Here is a 16,877-nt window from a genome sequence, read left to right as displayed (position 1 = left end):
AATACAGCTGGAGGAAATAAACCATACTGACTGATCTCACTTTAAATTTATAACCACAAAAGCCAGGCATGGTAGCTCACACCTATAATCCCAGCACTTTGGGAGGCCAAGGCAGGCAGAACACCTGAGGTCAGGAGTTTGAGACCAGCCTGGCCCAGTGAAACCCCATCTCTACTAAAAATACAAAAATTAGTTGGGCATGATGGTGTGTGCCTGTAATCCAAGCTACTGGGAGGCTGAGGCAGGAGAATGGCTTGAACCAAGGAGGTGGAGGTTGCAGTGAGCCAAGATTGCGCCACTGCACTCCAGTCTGGGAGACAGAGCGGAATAAATAAATAACCACAGGCTGGGCATGGTGGCTCACACCTGTAATCCCAGCACTTTGGGGGACCGAGGCAGGCGGATCACTTGCGGTCAGGAGTTTGAGACCAGCCTGGCCAACATAGTGAAACCCCGACTCTACTAAAAAAAAAAAATACAAAAATTAGCCAGGCATGATGGCATGCACCTGCAATCCCAGTTACTTGGGAGTCTGAGGCACAAGAATCACTTGAACCTGGGAGGCAGAGGTTGCAGTGAGATCGCACCACTGCACTCCAGCCTGGGAGACAGAGCAAGACTGTCTCAAAAAAAAAAAAAAAAAAAAAAATTGTAACTGCGAACCTCAAGAGGCTCTCAATGTTCCCTGGCAATCATACAATATTTCCCTGCTGCAGCCATTCTCCCATTCTCCTAAACAATTTAACACCTTTTCCTCTTTACACAAACCTCCATCACCCTCCTCATCCTCACTCTCGGCTGAGCACTTTATTTCCTAATTCACTGAGAATATTAAAACAATCAGAAGAAAATCTTCACAAACTCCCACTGCCAATTCAATCCACCTACTTGATGGGTGGGTTGCAGATATATTTTGAAGATTATATCAACAGGAATTGGAGATATATTTGATGTGAGGTATGAGGAAGAAAAGAGAATCAAAGACAACTTTTAGATCTTTCCTCAAATATTAGTTTCTCAACAAGGCCTTCCCTCACTGCATCTGAATCTGTGTCTCTCTCCGTCTCTATCACACACACAAACACACACATTTATATACTTACATGCTCACACAGTCTCCCCCTCCTTTGGTGGGGTGGTTTTTTTTTTTTTGGAAATACCATTTATTACCCCGTGAAACACTAAACAGTTCACTCCTTCACTTAATATCTGCCCTCTCCACTAGAATATACGCTGCATTCAGGCAAGAATTTTCATGCTTAGTTTACTCTTATGTACCTGGCTCATAATAGGCACTCAGTAAAACTTTATTAAAGAAATGAATGGGCTTGGCGTGGTGGGTCACACCTGTAATCCTAGCACTTTGAGAGGCTGAGGCAGGCAAATCACCTGAGGTCGGGAGTTCCAGACCAGCCTGACCAACATGGAGAAACCCTGACTCCACTAAAAATACAAAATTAGCTGAGCATGGTGGCACATGCCTGTAATCCCAGCTATTTGGGAGGGTGAGGCAGGAGAATTGCTTGAACCTGGGAAGTGGAGGTTGCGGTGAGCTGAGATCGCGCCATTGCACTCCAGCTGGGCAACAAGAGCGAAACTGTCTCAAACAAACAAAAAAAATACGAAAACATACACTTTTAAATAGGCATAAGTGTAAGCAGAACAATCTGAAGGCACACACAAGGCTTATAACAGAGGTTACTTCTGGAGAGAGTAATGTTAATTAGGACAGTGTTATCTGGAAAGGGCTAGTGTTAGGGATCAAGGTAAAGGGGAACTTTTGCTTCACACACTCTTCATTTCTATAATGCTTGAATTTTTTCATTATTCATAAATTACCCTGAAGTGAAAGATAAGATGAATAAGCACTTCATACAGTATAAAAATTCTTGTATCAGCACAAAATATTTTTCGAAGGATACAAAAGGGAAAGTGCTATCCATGGGGAAGAAAACTGGGAGACTGTCTTCACCATTTATTTCTGTACTGTCCAATTTTGTTTACTGCATGCATGCACTGCTTTAAAAATTTTTAAGTGCATTTTTAAAACTACACTAGGACAAGAACTATTGTGAAAGTATGTAACACATTTTAATGGCTAAAAGCAGCATTTGCATCCACCCGAAAGACTTCAGTGATGTTTGAGGAGTCACCAACTGACTTGGAAGGCACTGCAGGCAGAGTTCACAGAATAGGTAAAGGCACAGAGGCACCGCAAGAGACAGGAGAGTTCAGGACAAAGCTGCGGAGCACAGGGAGAGAGGACCTTCAGAAGATATCTGAATAATCACCAGTTTCTGAATGCATACAGTTTCCACTGCTTATTCAAAGAAAATAACCAAATTTAGACTTACATATGGCTGTTTGTTCTGCTTAAAAGCTACTGTCTGACTCCAAATCATGATATAATGAAATGGCATGTCTACCTATAAACCTGGAAGAATATATTCATCAGTTCAAGATGGTTCAATCCTGACTGGAGGATAAAATTCTAAATAATTACTTTGGATCGCCTATTCTCATCTATCTTCTTTTGAACACCCCATAAAACCAAGATGCAATAAGCATAAAACAATGATAATACATAAATCACATACTATTAAATGTAAAAAGTAGGCTTCTCTGACCCAGTTTTCAAAAAATTCTCATTGTGGCAATTATAGCAAATGTCTCATAACAGGGCAGAATGAAGAAAGATGATCTAAATCTCAGCTAAAACTAGAGTCACTATTGCCATTAATTCTTAGGAATTAATTAAACATTGATAATATACTGATTTCTGCCAAAGATAAACTGATTTTATGTATACATGTTTCTAATTTATTGATTTGAGAGCATCAATTAAAAGCAAAGTATCAACACTGACAGAGTCAAATCTTTATTGACCATAAACATAGGTTTTGTTGCCTCTCCACTCCTACTTGGAAAAACTAAGCAAAATTTCCTTCCAATTCAGGCCACATGTGGCAAAAATAATTACAACTATAGTATTAGCTAACAGTTATTGAGTGCATGCTACATGTACTCATGGAGTGTTTTACAGCAATTAAAATTCAATAGTCATAACTCAACAAAAAGACAATCCAATTTGAAAATGGGCAAAGGACTTAATAGACATTTCTCCAAGAAGATATACAAATGGCCAACAAGCACATGAAAAGATGTTCAACATCACTAGTCATTAGAGAAATGCAAATAAAAAGCATGAGATACCACTTCACATCTACCAGGATGGCTAAAATTAAAAACAACAACAACAACAAATATTGACAAGGATGTGGAGAAATCAGAATCCTCATACCTTGCTGGTAGGAATTTAAAATGGTACAGCCGTTATGGAAAACTGTATGGTGGTTTGTCAAAAAGTTAAATATAGAATTACTATATGTACACTATGACACCAGCTTTTGAGGGAAAAAAAAAAGAATTACTATATGACCCAGCAATTCCACTTTTAGGTATAGACACAAAAGAACTCAAAACAGGTATTCAAACAAATACTATACATGAATATTCAGAGTAACCTTATTCACAATAGGCAAAGGTGGAAAAGACACAATTAACCATCAATAGACAAACAAATTTTTTTTTTTTTTTTGAGGCAGAGTCTTGCTCTGTCTCCCAGGTTGGTGCCATCTTGGCTCACTGCAACCTCTGCCTCCCAGGTTCAAGTGATTCTCCTGTCTCAGCTTCCCGAATAGCTGGGATTACAGGCGCATGCCACCACGCCTGGCTAATTTTTGTATTTTTAATAGAGGTAGGGTTTTACCATGTTGGCCAGGCTGATCTCAAACTCCTGACCTCAGGTGATCCACCCGCCTCGGCCTCCCAAAGTGCTGAGATTACAGGTGTAAGCCACTGTGCTCGGCCGATAAACAGATTTTTTTAAATGACTTGGAAGGCATTGTGGGCAGAGTAGTATATCCAAACAACGGAGTAGTATTTAGCCATAAAGAGGAATGTGGTTCTCGGTCAGGCATGGTGTTTTACGCGTGTAATCCCAGCACTTTGGGAGGCTGAGGTGGGAGGTTCACTTGAGTTTGAGGCTGCAGATAGCTGTAATCACACCACTACACTCCAGCCTGGTCAACAGAGTGAGATTTTGTCTCAAAAAAAAGAGAGAGAGAGGAATGAGGTTCTGATACATGAGACCAGTGGTTAAGCCTCAATATTATGCTATGTCAGAAAAGCCAGAAATAAAAGGTCATATATTGTGTGATTCCATTTATATGAAATATACAGAATAGGTACATCCACACAGACAGAAAGCAAATCGGTGGTTGCCAGAAATGAGAGGAGGAAATAAAGAGTAAATATTTAATGAATATAGGGTCTCCTTTGGGGGCGATGAAAAAGTTCTGAAATCGGCCAGGCGTGGTAGATCATGCCTATAAATCCCAGCACTTTGGGAGGCCAAGGACGGCAGATCACCTGAGGTCAGGAGTTCGAGACCAGCCTGACCTATATGCTGAAACCCCATCTCTACTAAAAATACAAAAATTAGCCAGGTGTGGTGGCGTGTGCCTGTAGTCCCAGCTACTTGGGAGGCTCAGATAGGAGAATCACTTGAGCCCGGGAGGCGGAGATTGCAGTGAGCAGAGATCGTGCCACTGCAGTCCAGCCTGGGCAACAGAGTGAGACTCTGTCTCAAAAAAAAAAAAAAATTTTGAACTAGATAGAGGTGATGGTTGTAGGCACAAAACGGTTAATTTTTGTTTTGTTTTGTTTTGAGATGGAGTCTCGCTCTGTCGCCCAGGCTGGAGTGCAGTGGTACGATCTAGGCTCATTGCAACCTCCACCTCCCGGGTTTCATGCCATTCTCCTACCTCAACCTCCTGAGTAACTGGGACTACAGGCGCCCACCACCAGACCCGGCTAATTTTTTTTTGTATTTTTAGGAGAAACAGGGTTTCACCGTGTTAGCCAGGATGGTCTCAATCTCCTGACCTCGTAATCCACCTGCCTTGGCCTCCCAAAGTGCTGGGATTACAGGCGTGAGTCACCAATGCCTGGCCGGTTAATTTTATGTTATATGAATTTCAACTCAAACATAAAATCTGGAGCCAGGCGCAGGGGCTCACACCTGTAATCCCAGCACTTTGGGAGGCCAAGGTGTGCAGATCATGAGGTCAGGAGTTCAAGACCAGCCTGACCAACATGGTGAAACCCTGTCTCTACTAAGAACATTTTAAAAAATTAGCCAGGCCTGGTAGCGCATGCCTGTAACCCCAGTTACTCAGGAATCTGAGGCAGGAGAATCGCTTGAACCCGGGAGGCGGAGGTTGAAGTGAGCCAAGATCCTGCCACTGCACGCCAGCCTGGTTGACAGAGGGAGACTCCATCTAAAAAAAAATAAAATAAAATAAAATAAAATCTGATGGGCAGAGAGGCTCATGCCTGTAATCCCAGCACTTTGGGAGGCTGAAGCCAGAGGATAGCTGAGCCCAGGAGTTCAAGACCAGCCTGTGCAACACAGCAAGATCCTGTCTCTACAAAAATTTTAAAATTAGCCAGGCATGATGGCATCTACTTGTAGTCCCAGCTACTTGGGAGACAGAGGCAAGAGGATTGCTTGACCCCAGAAGGTCGAGGCTGCATTAAGCCATGATCATGCCACTGCACTCTAGCCTAGGTGACAGGGCTAGACCCTGTCTCAAAAAATAAAAAAAAATAAAATAAAATAAAATAAAATAAAGTAAAATTGGCCAGGCGCGGTGGCTCACGCCTGTAATCCCAGCACTTTGGGAGGCAATGGCAGGCAGATCATGAGGTCAGGAGATAGAGATTATACTGGCTAAAACGGTGAAACCCATCTCTACTAAAAAATACAAAAAATTAGCCGGGCGTGGAGGCACGTGCCTGTAGTCTCAGCTACTCAGAAGGCTGAGGCAGGAGAATAGCTTGCAACTGGGAGGTGGAGGTTGCGAGATTGAGCCACTGCACTCCAGCCTGGGTGACAGAGTGAGACTCCGTCTCAAAAGAAGAATAAACAAAAATAAAATAAAATAAAGATTAATTCAAAATAAATATCTCAGCACTTTGGGAGGCCGAGGCGGGTGGATCACAAAGTCAGGAGTTTGAGACCAGCCTGGCCAACATGGTGAAACCCCATCTCTACTAAAAATACAAAAATTAGCCAGGCGTGGTGGCGAGCACCTATAATCCCAGCTACTCGGGAGGCTAAGGCAGGGGAATCGCTTGAACCCTGGAGCTGGAGGTGGCAGTGAACTGAGATCGTGCCATTGCGCTCCAGCCTGGGTGTCAAGAGCAAGACTCTGTCTCAAAAAATAAATAAACAAAATCCAATAACCATGACAACCCTATAGTAGGGATTACTACTGCATCCATTTTACTGATACAGAAACATAAACTCAGAGAAATTAAATGACTTGACCAAGGGAGTAGGTAGGGGAGTAGACTCAAATCCAGATTTGTGTACTCAATGGCTTGTGCTTTTAACTAACATCTCATACAGCTTCCCTATTTTAATAAGTTAAAAGAATAATATTGGAAATATACATAGAAATAACTATACTATCAATATTGGCCTGATCATATTATACATAGAAATATTATAACTATGCTATCAATACTGGCCTGATCATAACTAACACCATTCAGTAGATACACATTTCAGGCATCAGAAACTTCAGCTGCCAAGAAGGTTAATAATATACTTGGGGCTATTTCACAATGGAAATAATTAGCCAGTACAGTGTGAAAGGATGATGTGTTCTCATTTTCACTGCCCAATGAAAAATGTAATCATATAAAAATTGAATATAATTCTACTTAGTCTTGCTGAAATGTTAAGATTTCAGGTAACAAGTATCAGAATGAAAGTACCAAATATCTTCCCTTTTCTCAGGAGCTTTTTCATCAGGCTAGAGACCAAATACACATTCAGTAGTCATTGTCATGAATTATTCCCTATGCTCCCAAATTACAATAACATCATATAATAATATCCTGTAGTCTAATTTATAGGATCATCATAACATTATGGACTGGTAGTCTAATGACAAATGCCAAATATCAACTTTAAAAATTCCTAGATACAATACAACCTTTGAGTAATAACAGAGGTGAAAAAGATTAACCAACTAAGCCTTGTTTAAAGCATTATCAACTTAAGAAGTCAGACAGACGGCTGGGCGCGGTGGCTCAAGCCTGTAATCCCAGCACTTTGGGAGGCCAAGGCGGGTGGATCACGAGGTCAGGAGATCGAGACTATCCTGGCTAACATGGTGAAACCCCGTCTCTACTAAAAATACAAAAAACTAGCCGGGCGTGGTGGCGGGCGCCTGTAGTCTCAGCTACTTGGGAGGCTGAGGCGGGAGAATGGCGTGAACCCGGGAGGCGGAGCTTGCAGTGAGCCGAGATCGCGCCACTGCACTCCAGCCTGGGAGCACAGCGAGACTCCGTCTCAAAAAAAAAAAAAGTCAGACAGCCATCTCAAACCTAGTGTGTCCAGTGTGTATATTCTAGATGAACAGAAAAAAAAAAAAAAGAAGAAAGAAAACCTCGTGTGTGCTGATAAGATTAATAAAACACAGGGCTGGGCACAGTGGCTCATACCTGTAATCCCAGCACTTTGGGAAACCGAGGCAGGTGGCTCACAAGGTCAGGAGTTCAAGACCAACCTGGCCAAGACAGTGAAACCCATCTCTACTGAAAATACAAAAATTAGCCAGGCGCAGAACTGCTTGAATCTGGGCAGCAGTGAGCCAAGATTGCACCACTGCACTCCAGCCTGGGCGATAGAGTGAGTCTCCATCTCAATACAAAAAAAAAGATTAACAAAACACCGGCCAGGTGCAACAGTTCACACCTGTAATATCAGCACTTTGAGAGGCCAAAGCCTATGGACTGCTTGAGGCCAGGAATTCAAGACCAGCCTAGGAAACATAGCAAGACCCTGTCTCTATAAAAAAAATTTTAAAATTAGCAGAGCATGGTGGCACGCGCCTGTAGTCCCAGCTGCTAGGAAGACTGATGTGGGAGGATCACTTGAGCCCAGGATTTGGAGGCTGCAATGAGCCATGATCACATCACTGCACTCCAACCTGAGGGACAGAGCAAGACCCTGACTTAAATGAAATCAGGGGCAGGCATGGTGGCTCACGCCTGTAATCCTAGCACTTTGAGAGGCCGAGACAGGCGGATAACCTGAGGTCAGGAGTTCAAGACCAGCTTGGCCAACATGGTGAAACCCCGTCTCTACTAAAAATACAAAAAATTAGCTGGGTGTGGTGGTGGGCACCTGTAATCCCAGCTACTCGGGAGGCTGAGGCAGGAGAATCACTTGAACCTGGGAGGCGGAGGTTGCAGTGAGCCAAGATTGTGCCATTGAACTCCAGCATGGGCGACAGAGTGAAACTCTGTCACAAAAACAAAACAAAACAAAACAAAAAAAATCAGGCCAGGTGCAGTGGCTCATGCCTGTAATCCAAGCATTTTGGGAGGCCGAGACGGAAGGATCATTTGAGGCCAGGAGTTTGAGACCAGCCTGGACCCCGTCTCTATAAAAAATTTAAAAATTAGCAGTACCAGATGGCGAGCTACTTGCGAGGCTAAGGCAGGAGGATCACTTAAGCCCGGGGAGGTGGAGGTTGCCGTGAGCCAAGATTGTGCCACTGCACTCCAGCCTAGGAGACAGAGCAAGACCCGGTCTCAAAAAAAAAAAAAAAAACACGTTTAAGCCAAATTACTGGCTTCATCTGCAGTGTTATGTCCCACCTACCATTCAGCTACAATACTTTAACTTCCCATCATTACATTAGTTACAGATGAGTTTCACTGTTTTCATCACATGTCACAAATCCCCTTATGAAGAAATGCTATACAAAGGGCTCCTGCAGGACATACAGATAGATTACAAGAGCAATTTACTATAAAAATGTAACTCGATATCCAAACAAGGTAAGCAGAAGAGTCACTTCTGCCACACACTAATGTACATTTTGAACCATTTTTAACAGTAGGCCAGGAAGAGCCAGAAGTGGGCTAACCATACTGACATGCTATGATCAGAGACCAAGTGGTAATGTAAGGAAAAGTACTGCTCAACTACAGAGGGTAGCCTTAAAACAACAGCAAGTCATTTAAGATAGGAAAGACTGCAGGTTTTACAAATTGGTCTTTTCAGTCCTACCCAGATCAGTAAGAAGTAATATCATTGGCAGCATCTTCAAGTACAAAAGATATTTACTTATCTATCCTGGCTCATTCACAATCATATAATGGCCTAATCACAAACATCCTTCTCCTCTGTCCTAATACCCTTTAGCAAATTCTAAAGACCACCACCACCACACACACACACACACACACACACACACACACACACTCCACAACTAGTAATCATACATCTTGCTAATTAAGTAACGTAAAAATCATCCTTCTTACCAGCAATCCAAGGTTGTTATTTATTATAGGATTTGGACCGATAAGAATCCCTGTGTAACCCTTGGAGATCCCCCAAACCTCCAATCAACCTATGTCTTTTTTTTTTTTTTTGAAACAGAGCCTCGCTGTTTCCCAGGCTGGAAGGCAGTGGCACAATCTCGGCTCACTGCAACCTCCGCCTGCCAGGTTCAAGTGATTCTCCTGCCTCAGCTTCCTGAGTAGTTGGGATTACAGGCATGCACCAACACACCCGGCCAATTTTTTTATTTTTAGTAGAGATGAGGTTTCACCATGTTGGCCAGGCTGGTCTTGAACTCCTGAGCTCAAGTGATCTGTCCGCCTCGGCCTCCCAAAGTGCTAGGACTGCAGGCGTGAGCCACCACACCCAGCCTTCAACTTATGTCTTAACCACAAATTAGTCATAGGCCAATGGCTGCAGAAGTTACCTTTAAGTAATGGCTATATCCTCAAACCCTGCAGAATGTTTCAAGGGCCTGCAGCTACTGAAGAATCTGTATAGAAGATGGTATATATTTCAGGAACCCATTCCTATAGGCTGCCATGGTAGATGTGAACATGGGAGAGTAAATGCTGGCCTCTGGCCCATCCTTAATATCTAGTGACTAAAGATAATAAAGTGAGTTGGGCACTGTGGCTCACACCTGTAATCCCAGCACTTTGGAAGGCCATGGCAGGAGGATCGCTTGAACCCAGAAGTTCAAGACCAGCCTGGGCAATAAAGCAAGACTCTGTCTCTACAAAAAATTTAAAACCTAGCTCAGTGCCATGGTGTGTGCCTGTAATCCTAGCTACTGGGGAGTCTGAGGTGATAAATCACTTGAGTTCAAGGAGTTCAAGTATGCAGTGAACTATGATGGCACCACTGCACTCCAGCCTGGGTGACAGAGCAAGACACTGTCTCCAAAAAAAATAAAAATTAAAAAATAATAACATTTATAAACTTCAAAAAAATTTTTTTTATTATTGTTTAGAGACAGGGTCTCTGTTGTTTAGGTTGGAGTGCAGTGACATGATCATAGCTCACTACAATCTCAAACTCTTAGGCTCAAGCAATCCTTCTGCCCCAGCCTCCCCAGAATACCTAGGACTACAGGCACCAGCCACTACGACCAGCTTGCTTGCTGGCTTGCTTGCTTGCTTATTTATTTATTTATTTATTTAGAGATGGAATCTCGCGTTGTCGCCCAGCCTGAAGTGCAGAGGGGCAATCTCGGCTCACTGCAACCTCTGCCTCCCGGGTTCAAGCAATTCTTCTGCCTTAGCCTCCCAAGTAGCTGGGACTACAGGCGCATGCCACCACGCTCGGCTAATTTCTGTATTTTTAGTAGAGATGCGGTTTCACTATATTTACCAGGCAGGTCTAGAACTCCTGACCTCATGATCCGCCCACCTTGGCCTCCCAAAGTGCTGGGATTACAGGCACGAGTCACCATGACCAGCTCTAATTTTTTAATTGTTTGTAGAGACAAGGTCTTGCTATGTTGCCCAAGCTGGTCTCAAACTCCTGGTCTGAAGCAATTCTCCCACCTTGGACTCTCAAAGTGCTAGGACTGAGGTGAAAGTGGCCTCCCACTATGCCCAGCCTCCCACAAACGTCAAATCTTTAGAAATATTTCAGAATCAATTCAACTGAATGGCAATTGGACTGGGTTTCAGACAGACCACCTCCAAAGTAAGTGAGAGCTCACAAAGTCTCCTATAAGGCTTCCAGAAAATGGCATATGAGCCTGAAGTCGCTATGTCACCCAACAATATCATGAAGCAAGATGCAGGGATAATTAACCTCCATGTAACATCTAGAAAATGCAATGGGAGGCTGAGCGCAGTGGCTCACGCCTGTAATCCCAGCACTTTGAGAGGCCGAGGCGGGTGGATCCCCTGAGGTTCGGAATTCAAGACCAGCCTGATCAACATGAAGAAACCCCGTTTTTACTAAAAATACAAAAAATTAGCCGGGCATAGTGACGCATGCCTGTAATCCCAGCTACTCAGGAGGCTGAGGCTGGAAAATCGCTTGAACCTGGGAGGCGGAGGTTGTGGTGAGATGAGATCACACCATTACACTCCAGCCTGGGCAACAAAAGCAAACTCCATCTCTAAAAAAAAAAAAAAAAAAAAAAGAAGATGAAATGAGAGGCTAGGCTCATCCTAAGAGACAGTTCACTGCAGCTCTTTCAACCTATTATATTTAGTATTATGTTACAGTTTGCATAGTGTATAAGGAGAGAGAGAAAATGGAGCCAAATGACTTCAAACAATTTTACTTTCTATTCTATGTATTCCAGGTATCTGCTTCATATTTAAAGCATACAGCAGACACTAAATTTTTTTTTCATCGAATGCGGAAAGATACAGAAGGTAAGCAGTAAGCAGCAGCTCATACATGTAAAACATGTTTAAATGAGAAAAGTACCCTAAATTTCAATCAAAGGCAGCAAAGTGTACTAAAAATCTTGACAGGTAACATATACAGCATTCTTAAGACGATCATCCATATTTGCACATGACTGGAAAGAACTGTATGTAACAAATGGTTCCTTCCACACTGGATACAAGAAAACTGGGTAAAACATTTCCTTTTGAATCATTTCCACCCTAAGTGTCCTGCTAGCAATTAAGAAAAAGTCAATAGAGAAAGCACTATCAAGTGCTACCTTCAGGTAGCCTATGATAAAATCACTACTTAAAAGTAACCAAGTCTCAGCAGGCCACAGTGGTTCACACATGTAATCTCAGCACTTTGAGTGGCTGAGGCGGGTGGATCACTCGAGACCAGGAGTTCGAAATCAGCCTGGTCAAAATGGCGAAACTTCATCTCTACTAAAACTACAAAAATTAGCCAGGTGTGGTGGTGCATGCCTGTAGTCTCAGCTAATTGGAGGCTGAGGCAGGAAAATCGCTTAAACCCAGGAGGTGGAGGTTGCAGTGAACTGAGATCGTGCCACTGCACTCCAGCCTGGGTGACAGAACAAGACTGTCTCCAAAAAAATAAATAAAAAATACAACGGTTCCACTTCCGGCCTCCGGGGGTTGACGACATAGCTGGTCGTACCATTATCCAAAAGAAGGACCAGGAGGATGACAGCGTTATTGCTGCACACTTAAGTCAAGGAGAAGAAGCCCGAGGAAGATTGACCAAATTTTGTAATTCTAGAAACATGGTCCATGGATCAGTGACATTCAGGGATGTGGCCATTGACTTCTCTCAGGAGGAGTGGGAGTGCCTGCAGCCTGATCAGAGGACCTTGTACAGGAATGTGATGTTGGAGAACTACAGCCACCTGATCTCACTGGTAAGTTCCATTTCTAAGCCAGATGTAATTACGTTACTAGAGCAAGAGAAAGAGCCCTGGATTGTTGTAAGGAAAGAAACAAGCAGATGGTATTCAGATTTGCAGTCAAAATACGGACCTGAGAAAGTATCTCCAGAAAATGATATTTTTGAAATAAATTTACCCAAACATGTTATAAAGCAAATAAGGAAAAATAAAATAAAATAAATAAAAATAAAAAATAAAAGTAACCAAGCCTACTCAAAATACTAAACATATAATTACCATAGGATCCAGCAATTCTACTTCTGTGTAAATCGAAGAAAAAAAAAAATGAAAGGAGGGTGATATAGTTTGGATCTGTGTCCCCACCAAATCTCATGTCAAACTGTAACCCCAGTGTTGAAGGTGGGGCCTGGTGGGAGGTGACTGGAACATTGGGATGGTTTCTCATGAATGGGTTAGTGCCAGCCCCCTAGGGTTGTTTTCACAAGATCTAGTTGTTTACATGTGTGTAGCACTTCCCTCACCTCTCTCTCTTCCTCCTGCTCCAGCCACCTAGACATGCCTGCTTTCCCTTTGCCTCCTGCCATGATCATAAGTTTCCTGAGGCCTCCCCAGAAGCTGCTATGTTTCCTGTACAGCCTGCAGAACCATAAGCCAATTCAACCTCTTTTCTTTATAAATTACCCAGTCTCAGGTATTTTTTTACAGCAATGTGAGAATGGACCAATACAGAGGGACTCGAACAAGTGGATTCGTACACCAAAATTCACAGCACCATTATTCACAACAGCCAAAAGGTAGAAGCAACCCAAATGTCCATTGAGAATGAATGGATAAACAAAATGTGGTGTGTACATACGATGGAATATTATTCAGCCTTAAAAAGGAATGAGATTCTGACATATGCTACAACATGGATGAATTCTGAAGATATGCTAAGTGGTACACACCAGACACAAAAAAGTAAATATTTTATGATTCCACTTACATATGAGGTACCCAGGGTGGTCACATTCATAGAGACAGAAAGTAGAATATCGGTGGCCAGCAGCTGGGTAGAGAAAGAGAAACAAGGAGTTATTGCCTAATAGGTGCAGAGCTTCAGTCTGGGAAAATAAAAAAGTTCCCAAGATGGATGGTGGTGATGGTTACACAGCAATGTGAATGTACTTAATGCTACTGATCCATACACTTAAAAATTGTTAAAATGATAAATGTTTTGCTATGTATAGTTTACCACAACAATTTTTTTTAAGTAAACAAAAAGGCCAGGTGAGGTGGCTCATGCTATAATCCCAACACTTTGGGAGGCCAAGGAGGGTGGATTGCTTGAGCCCAGGAGTTGGGGACCAGCCTGGGCAACACAGCGAAACCCTGACTCTACAAAAAAATACAAAAGTTAGCTGGGCGTGGTCAAACAGTGAGCCATGATTGTACTACTGCACTCTAGCCTGGGTGACAGAGTGAGATCCTTTCTGGGCAAGTGGGAGGGGGATTGGGGGAGTAAACAAACTAGCAAATACCAGCTACTCCAGAATCTGAGGCGGGAAGATCGTTTAAGCCCAGGAGTTTGAGGCAAAACTGGGCAACATAGCGAGATCCTGTCCCTAAAAAATAAATAAATAAATAACCAAGAACAACCATCAAACATTTGTGGCAAAAACATATTGAGACAAGTGGAAGAATCTGTAACAGGCAAGCTTCACTGTCATCCTCCAGAGTCTAGATGACTTTGTTGAAAGTGAAGATCCCAGAAGAGAAGGGATGGACATGCTATTTTCTTGTTGCTGCAGATATACACTAAGCAACTGAGGAAGCTGAATTATATTCTACAGGTCATTTGGTAATATAACGAATGGACTGTACTTCCTAACAATTACATCCAAAAAATACGAGCTTTTCCTTCCAGTTTCCAATGAAAGCAGCAAGACTGAAATAATCAGTTACACACATAAGAGAAGCCAGGTAGATCTGAAAGACTGACTTTTAGTTCCCAGCTTTAATATGGTGACCCTACAATGGAAAACTGAAAGCAGCAATTTTTAGAATAGTATACACAAACTTTCTTCACTGCCATTATAAAGTGACTTTGTGTAAGTTACTTTTAGTCCTTCTGAGCCTCATCTGAAAAATGAGGATAATACTTACAACTAACTGATAAGGTAAAAATGTACACTGAGTTCAGTGCCTGAATACATAAATGCTCAACAAATGAAAATTCCCTCCTGTCTTAGCCTGATTAGCCTCCAGGGGCTATGCTCATGTTTTGGCTATAACCTGTGGCTCCTCCCTCAGCCCCCAGCTGTTTCCCTCAGTTCTAGCTGTTTCACTCCTGGTTTCTAAGAGGATCATATCTATATTTAGAGGTAATGCTAGTACCAATTGTGGGCTCAACAGGTGTTTGGAGGGCACCTGAGTACTGAGCAGTTTTCAATTGCTTTTCAGAGTTAATTGGTTTTGGCTCCACAACTGGCTGTCTTGACTTCTACAAGTAAGAGTGCCACGTATGCACAGTACCTCAGCAGTACAAGACTAAACAGAAAACTAAGTGTGGTCGCAAGACAAATCCTTAGCAAAAAGATGTTTTTAGCCCTATTTATCAGAATCTCAGAGCTTTGTTAAATCACAGGAGCAGTAAACTTTCGATGAACTCTACAGAGTAGGCTACAGCCTACTAACTTAATCTTCACCTAAATCACAGTTATCAGACCCAAGTTTCAACCAGTTCATGCTGCTTTACTATAACCAAGATGGGGGTGAAGCAGAAAGAGCAAGCAGGCAGTGAAGATTTTAAAAAAGGCATCCGATACACCTAGGTCTGAATCAAGCTTTGTTATTTACTAGCTCTGTGACCTCAGTAAATTATTTAACCTCTTAATTTACAAAATACGAAATAATTGTGAGGATCAAATGAGATAATACATACAAAAAAATCTTAGCACCTTGACTAGCCCACTGAAAGAGGTCAGTTAAAAAAGAGGCCGGGCACAGCGGCTCACGCCTGTAATCCCAACACTTTGGGAGGCCAAGGCAGATGGATCACAAGGTCAGAAGTTCGAGACCAGCCTGGCCAAGATGGTGAAACCCTGTCTCTACTAAGAATACAAAAATTAGCCAGGCGCAGTGGTGGGCACCTGTAATCCCAGCTACTCAGGAGGCTGGGGTCGCTTGAACCCAGGAGAAAGAGGTTGCAGTGAGCCAAGATCACGCCACTGCACTCTAGCCTGGGCAACAGAGCAAGACTCCATCTCAAAAAAAAAAAAAAAGAGGCACATTGTCACTAATGAGAACACTGTACTCACTTCTTGCTTTGTTCAATTTTCATAACATCTAAGAAAAGTGACAATTTAAATCATATTTTGGACCTTTATAAAGTAACCTAAATGCTACCATCCAAGACCTAGCTGAGAAATATAAACTGATGAATGTCCAAAAATCTTAGATGAGTCAGCAAAATGTAATGCCCAACAAATAAAAGGCTTAACATGGACTATTTATGAGCACACAACAGTCATTACAATTTCAAAATCAGCAATTTTCTATCTAGTACCATCACAAATTTGGTCTGGAAATCCAAGTATTAAGGAAATGCAAAGATCATAATCCCAGAGATACTTTTCCACAATATTCCCAAATCACCTTAATTGAAACTGGAAGGTATGAGGCAGCCTGATTATCTGAAGTTAACATCAAGAAATAATTTAAGGCAGAACCCCAACTCTCTCCCACAAACATAAAACCAGTAGCAGATGGTACATGAACATTTCTCAGGGAGAAATTGCAATTCTAACAAAGTACAGATAACTTAATTTTATCCATCACCTTTTGGTCAAACTGAAAACAAGCAAGCTTTTGGTTCTCTCCAAAACACTGAACTCTGCATTATCACTGACCTAACTCAAAGCAAGATATTTTTGGTGATCTGTCCTCTCCTGCTTCATCAACCATAGGTAAATTACGTACAGTAGTAGCCTGCTAAACAGAGGGGAAGTAACTATCACAGGCATGTTTTATCAATAAAATGGACAAGTGATAATCAAATTATTTAAAGAATGGTTTGTACTTCTTAGCAGAGGACAAGCTTGAGAAAGATCCACTTTCTAAAAGAACCCAATCATTCTGGATGAATTATGAGAAAAATATCACTCTAGTCCAAAACTGACTGAATCT

General features: G+C 42.3%; 1 protein-coding gene across 7 annotated transcripts in view; it reads right to left on the bottom strand.

Moving 5' to 3' along the window:
• Positions 1–16,877, bottom strand: part of SPATS2 (spermatogenesis associated serine rich 2) — a 174,608-nt gene that overhangs the window by 157,031 nt on the left and 700 nt on the right. For 4 of the 7 annotated variants that reach the window (XM_017945851.3, XM_017945852.3, XM_021922301.2 and 1 more), the window contains exon 2: positions 13,696–13,758. The exons of the other annotated variants lie outside the window; for them this stretch is intronic. The gene's annotated coding sequence lies outside the window, so the exon portion shown is untranslated. The remainder of the gene's footprint in view (positions 1–13,695; positions 13,759–16,877) is intronic. 7 annotated transcript variants of the gene reach the window in all.

This window comes from Papio anubis, chromosome 9 (genome assembly GCF_008728515.1).
Source record: "Papio anubis isolate 15944 chromosome 9, Panubis1.0, whole genome shotgun sequence".
In the NCBI taxonomy this organism is placed as follows: Eukaryota; Metazoa; Chordata; class Mammalia; order Primates; family Cercopithecidae; genus Papio; species Papio anubis.
The sequence above is the reverse complement of the archived record's forward strand: the minus strand, read 5'-3'. Positions and strand labels throughout refer to the sequence as shown.